We start from the raw sequence: 12,295 nt of genomic DNA, 5'->3' as shown, positions 1-12,295 counted from the left end.
TAATCCCAACTCTGTAGGAAATGCTAGCCCACCTGGCTGCTTCTTGACCGGTCTACCCGACTGACTCCCCGCCGGTCTACCCGACTGAGTCTTCTGGAGATCTCCCAGGGCAAGATAACTGAAGATTTAAATGGTTCTCAACTACTGTCCTCAGGACCCACTAACAGGCCAGTTTTGCAAGATAACGGAAATACATCACAGGTGATATCATTTGTGATTGCAGTATTCTAGTCTGCATCTCCCCAAGGTAATACTTTAAATCTGGCCTGTTAGTGGGTCCTGAGGACTAGAGTTGAACACCACTGATTTAAAGTGCAAGTATCGTTTTTAGCCAAGAAAGCTGCCATCTTTTCCTCAGTTTCTACAACTGCCATGATGCTGCACGTGATCAGTTATGACACCAGTCATTGAATGGTTTGACAGTTTGGTTGAGAGCACAACTAATGGGATCGTTACAATTCTGGCATGTGCCGGAAATTAAACTGTTTTATGGATGGGTTTACTTCCACTTTAAGCATACCACTATCTTCCAGGGAGACTGGCTAGGTATGGCAGTCTCTCCCCTTGTAAGTTCCTACACTGTGCTGTAGTACTCACACTGTCCTTCTTGCTCCCGCTGCCTCTCAGGGAAGAGTATTTCCAAACTTCTCCTGTTGTCAGGATCCTAGGCCAGCACCTGAGAACCCCCCATCCAAACCTAGGGGGTTCGCCTCAAGGGCCACTGACAGTCCCATTAGCACTCCCATCTCCATTTTCCACCCGACACCTCCTACTGGCATGACTCAAGGGCTCACTTAGTCTCCTGCCAGGTCCACCACCTGGGGATTGGCTAAGCTCCCCTAAGTATGCAGGAAAATTCCCAAAACCAGGGGGAGACACCAGAGAACTGCCTGCATGAGTCATCTAGCCCTGACCCAGATTTTATGACTCAGACTTAGCCCCGAGTCAAACTATTGTTTACATACGCTCACACTAGTAGAACACTACAGTGTGCTACACTAGTATAGTGCAAAACACATGAAATAGCTTTCCTTCCCCTACTGTGATGTAATATTTTTGCACCTGAATGTGATAAATAAAGTCCACAAGATGTGCAGCCATCTGTAGCATCTCTTCATTTTTAGTGTACTGTTGGCGAACCGGACTATTAACCATTACAGAGCAGTGAATGAAACCGGAGAAGCAAAAATGCCTTGAGCAATGTAAATCGTCTTTATTTATAGAACATGTGAATTCAAAAAGGCCATCAAATCAGGACTTAGCTCAGCATACAACAAATGCCACTGGGGTGAATAAAACAACTTAGTGGGACCAAAGCTGGCCATCAATTTTTCATACAAACGTTCATACAAAAATTTTCATCAGTTTATTTATTTAATGACTTGACCAATGTTGTTGAAAAGTACTTAAAAAATGTTTGTTTTTTAATATTTCATATTGGTATGAATGTAATGTAATTTTTCCAAAAGAAAATCATACTCACTGTTCGAAATTCATTTCAGAAAAATTACCCATCCTGTTCCTTCAAATTTTCTCATGTCTGACCAAAAATGAATGTCAATTTGACCCCAATGATTGAATGTCTCTAATGTGAAAGTGTTCTGGTGAAATCCTTCTCTTGTATGGCTAGCTTAAAGGGTAACTCCACTTTTGTGGTAAAAGCAAATAAAAAAATACTGCGACACAAGTCATATTGTAATTGAATGTTATTAAAGATTACCTTGGAAATGACAAGTGTCCCGAGAGCACCACATCCGATCAAATCCTGCTGCAAGAGACACTTGTCATTTCCAGTATTATTCGGAGTATAGGCAAGCTACCTTCACGGCCGGCACAGGATCTTGTTTCTATACAGGGAGTGCAGAATTATTAGGCAAATGAGTATTTTGACCACATCATCCTTTTTATGCATGTTGTCTTACTCCAAGCTGTATAGGCTCGAAAGCCTACTACCAATTAAGCATATTAGGTGATGTACATCTCTGTAATGAGAAGGTGTGTGGTCTAATGACATCAACACCCTATATCAGGTGTGCATAATTATTAGTCAACTTCCTTTCCTTTGGCAAAATAGGTCAAGAGAAGGACTTGACAGGCTCAGAAAAGTCAAAAATAGTGAGATATCTTGCAGATGGATGCAGCACTCTTAAAATTGCAAAGCTTCTGAAGCGTGATCATCGAACAATCAAGCGTTTCATTCAAAATAGTCAACAGGGTCGCAAGAAGCGTGTGGAAAAACCAAGGCGCAAAATAACTGACCATGAACTGAGAAAAGTCAAGCGTGCAGCTGCCAAGATGCCACTTGCCACCAGTTTGGCCATATTTCAGAGCTGCAACATCACTGGAGTGCCCAAAAGCACAAGGTGTGCAATACTCAGAGACATGGCCAAGGTAAGAAAGGCTGAAAGACGACCACCACTGAACAAGACACACAAGCTGAAACGTCAAGACTGGGCCAAGAAATATCTCAAGACTGATTTTTCTAAGGTTTTATGGACTGATGAAATGAGAGTGAGTCTTGATGGGCCAAATGGATGGGCCCGTGGCTGGATTGGTAAAGGGCAGAGAGCTCCAGTCCGACTCAGACGCCAGCAAGGTGGAGGTGGAGTACTGGTTTGGGCTGGTATCATCAAAGATGAGCTTGTGGGGCCTTTTCGGGTTGAGGATGGAGTCAAGCTCAACTCCCAGTCCTACTGCCAGTTTCTGGAAGACACCTTCTTCAAGCAGTGGTACAGGAAGAAGTCTGCATCCTTCAAGAAAAACATGATTTTCATGCAGGACAATGCTCCATCACACGCGTCCAAGTACTCCACAGCGTGGCTGGCAAGAAAGGGTATAAAAGAAGAAAAACTAATGACATGGCCTCCTTGTTCACCTGATCTGAACCCCATTGAGAACCTGTGGTCCATCATCAAATGTGAGATTTACAAGGAGGGAAAACAGTACACCTCTCTGAACAGTGTCTGGGAGGCTGTGGTTGCTGCTGCACGCAATGTTGATGGTGAACAGATCAAAACACTGACAGAATCCATGGATGGCAGGCTTTTGAGTGTCCTTGCAAAGAAAGGTGGCTATATTGGTCACGGATTTGTTTTTGTTTTGTTTTTGAATGTCAGAAATGTATATTTGTGAATGTTGAGATGTTATATTGGTTTCACTGGTAAAAATAAATAATTGAAATGGTTTTATATTTGTTTTTTGTTAAGTTGCCTAATAATTATGCACAGTAATAGTCACCGCAAGTTCGTGGCGGGCCCCATTGACTTCAATGGCAGGCGAATATTAAAAACCTGCAGGTCACATTTGCAGCCACAAAATACTTACTAGCTGTGAACAAATAGTCCCACAACATGGACCTACCAGAAGTATTAAGTGAAAAACCGGATACATAAGTAAGTGCCGGCCATTACAGGCTTTCACCTGACAGCAAACAACTTTGTATTCTGTGGCTGGTGGTACATTAGGCATTCACCGGATACAGAAGCAAGTTCGGCCATTACAGGCCCCAAAAATTAGCCCACGGCCACAGACGTTCACCTGACAGCAAACAACTTTGTATTCTGTGGCTGGAGGTACATTAAGCTATTCACCGGATACAAAATTGAGTGCCGGACAGTACAGGCCCCAAAAATTAGCCCACAGGCGTTTACTTGAATTTGAATCAAACATAGTCTACTGGTCACATGTTTTGGAATTCCTCCGAGATCTACGCCTCATTCATTTTTATAAATGTGAGGTAGTCAACACTGTTGTGAGCTAGGCGAGTGCGCTTATCGGTCACGACCTCCCCTGCTGCGCTGAATGTCCTTTTAGACAGGACACTGGACGAGGGGCAAGCCAACAGTTCCATTGCAAATTGTGCAAGCTCTGGCCAGAGGTCAAGCCTGCCCACCCAGTAGTCCAGTGGTTCATCACTTCTCAGTGCGTCCACATCGGCTGTTAACCCTATGTAGTCGGACACCTGCCGGTCTAGGCGTTCCCTGATGCTGGATCCGGAGGACAGCTGTCGATGGGTCGGCTGAAAGAATGATCTTATATTTTTAGTGACCAACACATCTTCAAACCGCCCTCTTCTTGCAGGCGCTGTTGGATTGGTTCCCCGAAACTGTTTCTCTGTGAGTGGGAATTCCTCTGCCAACGCACGCAAAAGCAGAATGCAGCATTTCTCGAAGCAAGGCCTGGAAGTACTGCATTCTGATAGCGCTCTGTGATGGTGGTAACTTTTCCGCCATGTTTTGTTTGTACCGAGGGTCTAAGTACGTTGCCACCCAGTACTGGTCTTTGCCCTTTGTGCTTCTTTTTATACGGGGGTCCCTCTTAAAACACTTGAGCATGAAGGCCCCCATTTGCACTAAACTGGAAGCGCTGTACTGGCCTGGCTCCTGCTCATCATTCAGGATAATGTCATCCTCGTTCTCCTCCCCCCATCCACGGACAACACCAGGGATCCCAGAAAGGTTTGAAGCATGCTCTTTTTGTTCCTCCTCCTCCGCCCCGGCACCATCCTCCTCTGACTCCTCTTCAGACTCCTGTTGTTGACTTGCCTCAGGTGGAGTAGCCCCCCCTGGGAATTCATCCAGCATTGCGACTTCCTCATCTTCCTGCTCCTGCTCCCCGACGGCTTGATCATTGATACTACGCAATGCACGCTCCAGAAAGAAGGCGTAAGGTACGATGTCACCCTGGCTGCGACTGACCAGTTTGGTGATCTCATCAAATGGCCGCAGAAGTCTGCATGAGTCGCGCATGAGCAGCCACTGGCGCGGTGTAAAAAAAACCAAGCTCCCAGAACCTGTCCTGAAGCAAAGTTCATGCAGGTAGTCATTAACTACATGTTTCTGCTGGAGCAGCCTATCAAGCATATACAAGTTTGAGTTCCATCGCGTCGGGCAGTCACAAATAAGACATCTGACGGGCAGGTTGTGTCGCCGCTTAATGTCAGCAAGGCGAGCCATGGCCGTGTAAGATCTTCTGAAATGGGCCGAGATTTTCCTGGCCTGCCGCAAGATGTCCTGGAGCCCAGGGTATTTGGCAACGAATCGCTGCACGACCAAGTTCAGGACATGTGCCATGCATAATTTTGCCCTGTTTCAGTGCGCTCAGCAGATTGGCACCGTTGTCGCACACCACTTTACCAACTGTCAAATTGAGCGGCGTTAGCCACTGATCTGCCTGTGAACGCAAAGCTGAAAGGAGTGCAGGACCTGTGTGGCTCTTGTCTTCCAGGCACAACAGACGCAGCACAGCATGGCAACGTCTCACCTGGCATGTTGAATAGGTTCTGGGGATCTTGGGCGGCACACCGGAAGAGACGGTAGCATCGGAAAAGGAGGAGTCAGCCGAGGAGGAGGAGGAGGAGGAGGAGGAGGAGGAGGAGGAGGAGGAGGAGGAGGAGGAGGAGGAGGAGGAAGGGCTGCATGCAATCCGTGGCGGTAAAACCAAATCTACATGGGTGCCACGGATTACATGCTTGACGGCTGTCAGAAGGGCAAGAGGGTTATACGGCATCATCGTTTTTTTACAATCAAACATTTGGGCCACTGAAGCCTGCCTTTTTGCTGAAAAACTTGAGGACAGCATGATGGAAGGTGGAGTGGAGGACAATTGTGAGCATAGAGGAGAAGGAGAAGGAGAAGGAGAAGAGGCTGGACGGTGAGAGCCTGGATTGTGGCTTTGTGGGTTCCGATGGCGTTGCTCCCACTGGGCTCGGTGATGGGAGGCCAGGTGCCTTCTTAAGGTGGTCGCCCCTATGTGAGTGTTGGGCTTACCGCGACTTATGCATTGACTGCAAAGGCTGCAGATGGCAACACTATTGTCTGCAGCGGAGCCATGGGCCAGCATCCTGGGAGCGCCAGATGTGACCGTACATGGTTGATTGCTCGCTCCTGATGTATTAGCAGTCTGGTTTGTCCCTCCTGTGCAATGTAAGTTCGGCCTGCTTCGCCTCCCTATCTGCTGGTCCATCTCTCCCTCTGAACTCCCCTCCTCTTCCTCTCTTGTGAGCACCCACGTGACATCTGTAGACACGTCATCATTAACGTCACCTTCCCCATCACTAACAATAGAGATCTCGGAATAGGCAGCAACAGCGGGCACCAACCTCCTTGGGCTGATCTGGGTACGGTCGTCAGACTGCCGAGTGCCGGCTGTTGCTACCTCCTCTTCCTGATCCAATGCCAAGAATGGCTGCGCATCTGAAATGTCTTCTGACGGATCGGAAAATAATTCCTGTGACTCAAGAGGAGGGTATATGGTGGTGGTGGTGAGCCACTCAACCAAGTCTGGTGCGTCCTTTGACGTAATCGAACGAACATTGTGCCACTTCCCACTTTGGCTCCGGCCTGGTGCTCCTGCCCTACCCCTACCATCCCTGTGGAAGGGCCTGCCTCTTCCTCTGCCTGTCATTTTTTAAATGACACTGTGACAAAAGTCTCTAAAGAAGCGCAGTATATGTGGAAGAAGGTATATAACACCCCGCTTCAATCTGTCGTTTTGTGGGGGGCCACTGCTTTATCGCACCAGTTATGAAACTTGTTTTTCAGGAAATTTTGACACTGTGTGTAGCAGAGGTAACGCAGCGAATGCATCAAAAATTCTGCAGTACCCAAATACACTATTATGAAAGTATATTTTTAGATAACACCCGCTTCAATCTGTCGTTTTGGGGGGGCCACTGCTTTATCGCACCAGTTATGAAACTTTTTTTTCAGGAAATTTTGTCAATGTGTGTAGCAGAGGTAACGCAGCGAAAGAGACAAAAATTCTGCAGTAACCAAATACACCACCAGTCACAATGCTGCACAATACAAATTCACTATAATATGTTTTCTATATTCGAAAGTATATTACACCCCTATATACTGCACACCAAACAATAGTACACCTATACCAGTCCTTGAAAGGACTTTTGTGGACCTGTTAGGTAACGATTTGTGTCACTACAGTCTGTCTCTGCTCCGCACACAGCAACCTGTCCCCACGCTGACAACAAGTATATAAGTGTATTACACCCCTATATACTGCACAGCAAGTAGTACACCTATACCAGTCCTTAAAAGGACTTTTGTGGACCTTTTAGATAGCTATTTGATTCAATACAGCCTGTCCCTGCTCCAAACAGCAACCTCTCCCTACACTGAAAAATAGAAAGAATGTAAAATGGCCACCAGATCAGGTCTAATTTATAAGGTAGGGGGTATGTCCATGTGCTTAAATGTCTCAATTGGCTGTCCTGCACCACCTGATGGATGTGTCATGGGTCAAAGTTCTTCTCAATGTAAAATAGCGGACCGCCGCGAATATCGCCAGATGTCCGCCTGTTCAGTGGACAGCGAACGAGCAAACGGGTGCCAGGCGAACCGCCAGGCCATCTCTACTGATTATCAGTCCCGCCTCATCAGTGAAGAAGAAAATGTACGTTCTCACTTGTTTATTTAGCATAACAAAAATAATAATAATCCAGTGGTGATTAAATACCACCAAAAGAAAGCTCTATTTGCATGAAAATAAAAAATACACTAATTTCATATGGGTACATTGTTGCATGACCGTGCAATTGTCAGAGTGCGACATCACTGAATGCTGAAAATTGGCCTGGTCAGGAAGGGGGTGTAAAAGTGCCCAGTAGACAAGTGGTTAAGCACGTTTTTATGAATCAACTTTGGCTGCAGCTTTCAAGATTTCAAATTCAGCTTACTCCACCTTTTGCAAAAAAAAGCGGATTTGGTATTTTTTTTGCATTGGAGCCTGCAAAGCATCACAGGTGCAGTGCTCTGTCTCCTGTAGACTATTCCTCCAGCTGCAGGTCTGTGCCGCAGTAAAAACCTTCAGTTACAGGCTCGATGGAGTATCAATTGACTACAAGTGAAATAACATGGTGACATCACAGCATTTGTGCTCCTCTAACAGCTACAAGTCTACTGCGGTGGTAGATTTCTGTACATGAATAACGCAGCTGTGCGGACAGAGCCTTGCACAGCCATGCTGAATTCAAATAATGCCAGGAGGAGAACCTCCAGATTCTGTATATGGGGGTTGTTTGGCATGAGGAGCAGATTCTGATTGTGTTTCATGTTACACTCTTATGGCCCGGACATACGATCCAACATAGGACGGCAGATCATCCGATTTTTTTCGCTTAATAGTCGCAAGTAGAAATTGAATAGGTTACTAAAGTCACGAAAATTCTCGTACGACAGAAAAAAAAAAAATCTGAAGTGATGTCATGTGATGTAATGTATTTTTGGACGACAACTACCGTGAAGGGAGGCTTTACTGCGGTGGTCAGTGACGTGCTCGCCCCCTCCTGGGAACTACATCTGTGCGGCAGGACGCTCTCTACGTGTTAGAGACTTCAAGGAGGTGTGAATTACTGGGCGTGCCGCAATGCATACTGGGAAATGTAGTTCTTACATGAACGAGCGCCGCAAACCAGGAAGTGAATGAGAGAACAGAAACTAGAACGCCGGAGGTGATATAGATGAAGGAATTTAATAGGTATTTACTTGTTTTTTAACAGAATCATTACACTATTCTGTCTGTCTTGCAGACATTAATTTTAGGCAAAATGTATTTTTCCTTTACAACTCCTTTAAGGTTGTTAGCGGGTCTGGCTGTGTATGCATGTAAATCATCTAGGACAGATCTTAGCTGGCCAGCTACAGATCCCGCTTAGTCACGCGCAATCACAAGTGCCCGGCGGTCATCGCGCCTGCCGGGCACACGCTGTGGGCGCGCGCGCCTCCTACAGCGACTTAAAGAGCCGACGTACGTTATGGTGGCTCGCCCAGGGGAGCCATTCTGCCGCAGTAACAGGACACATTGGCTAAAATATGAAGTGTAACATGAAATAAGGTCAAAAAGATGAACTTTGCTTTTAACCCTTTTACTGCCACAGATGTAAAAACAAAGTCGATGGCAGCTGGGGGTTTTACATACACTGCAGCTACTGGAAGCAAGTAAATCTGATAAGCTGACTGTCGGCTGTCGGCTGTCAAATAGAAGTGATCCAATGGCTCTGCAGCCACTGATTCGATTCAACACACCCTGGTAATGGCATCCCCACTGGCACATCCTTGCCATGCTTCCTGGACCCTGCGCACCCATCAGCAGCCCTGAGACAGCGAAAGTCTGTTTGCTGGCCTTCCCTACCTCCTGCTGTCCCTTTTCAGAGAAGAGAAGAGAAGAGATCACATAAGGGACATTTTGTCTCTTATGTATTGAAAGGAAATGTTTAAGTAAAAAAAAAAAAAAAAAGTGTATAAAATAAAGTTCCTCACAGGCATTTACCCCCCCCCCACATACACGCACTTACTGTATGAACATAAATGCACACATTGGGGGCACCTAATATGAAAATATTGGACTTTATTCTCGGTGGTCTCCGTTTTCAGAAAATACTGTATATATAATGTTTTGGTAGTTTTATGTAATCTCCAGGCCTAAAATGATTTTTTAAACATGTGAACCAGGAGCAACAAAGGGGTTAAACTTGCTTATTTGTAATACAATTGCTATCCGTTTCTTATTTGAATTTTTTTACTTACATACTTTGAAATCTGTCAGTGGAAAGTTGTAAACTTGGTCAGGCCCTTACAAAAATATTGATCCCTAACACATATTTCTAGTATTTCTGCTTATTGTTGTGAAAACATTTTTAACACTTAGTGATGTATATAAGCAAATATCTTAAAGGTCAGCTTCAGCTAAAAGAAGTACCGGTATTTCTGTTTTAGGTGCATCAGAACAAAATGATTTACTGCTGGAATCTTCAGCTCTGCCCGTGTGCTTAGGCCATAAAGGCAACTAATGATGAAAGTTGGTTTATTGAATAATACAACAGACTCAAGTATTTTCACAGCAATTACCTGCTTCCGGGCATGTTATGTCCAAACATTCACATCAATACAAGCAGAAGCAGGTCACTTGTCTCCATGATCACTAGCACTTTGTGCCTATCTTGTTGGTTGTACTTGGATTGCTGGAGAGCTGCCTATATAGTGGAATCCTATTGTAGCAGATCCAGGTCAGCCGGTGTTTGTGAGCAGTGGGAAAGACTGACGTGCTGTGTAGCCCACTGTTCTATCATAGCAGATTTCATTCCTATATAAGTAGACATAAAACATATATTCCATTAATGCTAAATACCTGAAAAGATTATTTGGGTATAGCTCTGGATCTAACCAGCTAATCATTCCAGGGAAGCGTCTAAGGTACTTGAAGTTTCACTAAACTCATCCCTTAATTACTCCAACTAGCCACTGCTGACCTGCTCCAGTGGGCAGGGCCGGACTGGGAATAAAAACCAGCCCTGGAAAAAATTTCATACCAGCATAACGTCATTATTTTCTTGTTCATGAAAGGGAAAACCATACATTTTAAAGCACATTTGAACGAAGAGCATATTATATATAGATAAGACAGATATGAAAGCACATAGGAATTTATATATATACATATATATATATAAATGCAAATTCCAGGTAAAAGTGGTCAATCATCAAGGGGGACCCCAGGAACTCAGAATGTGGGGGGGGGGGGGGCACCTTCCGCAGAAAGTATGGCTGGGGGGGTTTAAAGGGAAAAATGGCGCCAAACCGTATTAGCGTGTGTCATTGGCGCATGCGTGCGCGTATTTGGCGTGCAGACAAGGATAGCTGCTGCCTAATTTGTTCAGCAGCATTAGTGCTGGGGAGCACTGGGGGGGGGAAGAACAGGGGTGGAGAGCACTGGTGGGTGGGGAGAACAGGGGTGGAGAGCACTGGGGAGGGGACAGGGGTGGAGAGCACTGGTGGGTGGGGAGAACAGGGGTGGAGAGCACTGGGGAGGGGACAGGGGTGGAGAGCACTGGGGGGGGGGGAGGACAGGGATGGAGAGCACTGGGAGGGGGGAGAACAGGGGTGGAGAACACTGGGGGAGGGGGAGAACAGGGGTGGAGAGCACTGGGGGGGGGGGGGGGAGAACAGGGGTGGAGAGCACTGGGATGGTGGCTGGAGAAGGATGGGGAGAACAGGGAGGGCAGAAAGAACAGGTGGTGGATATAACTGTGGGGGGGGCTGGAGAGTGTGGTGGGGAAGGAGAACACTGGGGGGGGGGAAGCTTCAAGAAGAACCTGATAGCAGGAGAAGCAGAATGGCTGCATATAGAGAAATTGAGCTTTCGATATTCCTCCATACAGCCGCGGAATGCTTGATTCTCCTCCTCTCCCTCCTGCAAGCATTCAGCGGCTGTATGGAGGAATATAGAAAGCTAATTTCCTCTATATGCAACCACCCTGCCGAATCCGATCCTCCTATTAGGCACATAGGACGGGCTATACGGCGGGCATGACATCTCCTGTGTATCGTCACTGAGCTGGCTGGCCTGGCTGGGTCTGTGTTTGGCGATGACGCTGTAACACGGTCCCGCCCCCCTAGACCGGCTTGTGTTATAGGCTGAATACTGATTCTATCTACTATCACATGAGCCGGTCTAGGGGGGCAGGACCGTTTTACAGCATCATCGCCGAACACAGACCCAGGCCGCCAGCTCCGTGATGATACACGGGAGAGAGGAGACGGGGAGCACTGCAGCCCCGCAACTGAAACCGGCCAATCTCCCTATATCCCGGAAAGGCCAGTCCGGCCCTGCCAGTGGGTTATACTTGTGAGTTGATAAATGTGATGACGTTCTATTGTACAAATGTTCCTGAATAGAATCAGCATAAAAAAGGCTAAACTGGCCTAAAATCATGAAACTTTAGATAGGAACTTTTGCTATAGATCAGTTCTTTTATTTACTGTAAGGCCTGATTCACACCTATGCATTTTTAGTGCTTTTTGCAGATTTGCACTACAGAAAAAGTTCCCTAGGAAACCATGTTAAATGAACTGTATTGCATAGTTGCCAACATTGTAAAAAAAAAATATTTGGGACACTTTTTTGCATGTAGGCAGAGCCTTGCTATACTTAGGGGGTGGTGGCATTCATTTGTAGGCGTGTCACCCCAAAATAGAAAAATGCAGCATTTGAAGCGCGCCGCTGCAAAAATGGGTGTGGTTTATGCAAAACAGCGGGCGTGGCTTACATGGCCGTGGCTCGAAAGGGGTGTGATAAGAGTCTGAGATGAATGATGGAGGAAAGGAAGAAAGAAAGACCCAGATCCTACACCACAATATAAATGTGTATTCCAGAAAGTTTAACCACTTTAATCAGCAGATAAAGATACTCCAAACACCTGGCGTTAGCTCTTTAATCATCCCGGCACCATGGTTGTTATGGTGTCAGGGTGATTGAAGCGCATTATTTCTATTATTAC

At 46.1% G+C, this 12,295-nt stretch overlaps 1 protein-coding gene across 2 annotated transcripts in view; it reads right to left on the bottom strand.

Annotated features, from left to right (window-relative positions):
• Nucleotides 1-10,167, bottom strand: part of SLC27A6 (solute carrier family 27 member 6) — a 90,464-nt gene extending 80,297 nt beyond the window's left edge. Inside the window, exon 1 of one of the 2 annotated variants that reach the window (XM_040344900.1) lies at nucleotides 10,147-10,167. The gene's annotated coding sequence lies outside the window, so the exon portion shown is untranslated. Of the gene's footprint in view, nucleotides 1-9,866; nucleotides 10,051-10,146 lie in introns of those variants that run through there. The other variant, XM_040344889.1, reaches the window with a different exon arrangement.
• Nucleotides 10,168-12,295: the final 2,128 nt, after the last annotated feature.

This window comes from Rana temporaria, chromosome 1 (genome assembly GCF_905171775.1).
Source record: "Rana temporaria chromosome 1, aRanTem1.1, whole genome shotgun sequence".
NCBI lineage: Eukaryota > Metazoa > Chordata > Amphibia > Anura > Ranidae > Rana > Rana temporaria.
Note: the sequence above shows the minus strand (reverse complement) of the source record. Positions and strands in the feature narration are given on the sequence as shown.